Consider the following 989-nt stretch of genomic DNA (forward strand, 5'->3'; position numbering starts at 1 on the left):
CGTTTTGGCTCGAAATACTACTAATCAATTATATACATATATATATATATGATGAGTAGTAATTTTAAAAATTTTAATTGACTACAAGGCTACAAAGATTTATAATCAATTAAAAGAATTAATTAAGAAAATAGAATAAAAAATATTAAATTAAATTCAAATGATGTTTTAATATAACAATATTTTTTAAAATTTGTCTCAATCTTTAACATCTTATGACTACGTGATTAGAGTTGTTAAAACTATTCTTTATTCATGAACGAATCGTGTTGGGCTCGTTAATCAAACGAGCCAAACACCTAGCAAGACATGTAAATATAAAAGTTGTGTGGTATGGATGTAAATTTATCAAAAACAAAATAGCAACTTAGCAAGGCGGCAATGGGAAGAATCGGGTCAAAGGAATGTCGTCTTAAGGCTGACGCGTCGCTGTCTGGAGTTTGACTTTACCTAGCACGCGTGCACGCCACGTGGGTCCCGCCGTGACTTGTGCGGTCATATGCATCCCGTCAGCCGTATAAATCCCCGCCCGCCCTTCGGTCGGTCTCGTTCTTATAATATAAATTTTGCTTCAATTTTTATGTTTTATATCTAAAGAAAAATTCAATTATTCAGAGATTCGTCCTGAATAAAATTTAATCTGATCTCGTTTTTTAAAAAAATTAATTTTAAAACCAATGTAATATATAAATTAAAATTTAAAATTGATTACAGTAATTTCTTAAAATTTAATATCATTTATTTTGAAATGATAAAAAAATTGATTATAGTAACTTAGGTAATAAAACCGCTTGTTGTTCGCGAATAGTTCGTGTTGGGCTTGTTAAAAAGTTCGTGTTCGGTTTGTTCGCTAAGTTAACAAGTCAAACACGAACAATTTTTTGCGCTCGATATATACACTAGCCGAACACGAATAAAGATTTATTCGTTCGTGTTCAGCTCATTTTAGCTCGAAATAATTAAATTATATATATATATATATATATATA

The sequence above is a fragment of the Phalaenopsis equestris genome, unplaced genomic scaffold, assembly GCF_001263595.1.
Source record: "Phalaenopsis equestris unplaced genomic scaffold, ASM126359v1 Scaffold000002, whole genome shotgun sequence".
Taxonomy (NCBI): domain Eukaryota; kingdom Viridiplantae; phylum Streptophyta; class Magnoliopsida; order Asparagales; family Orchidaceae; genus Phalaenopsis; species Phalaenopsis equestris.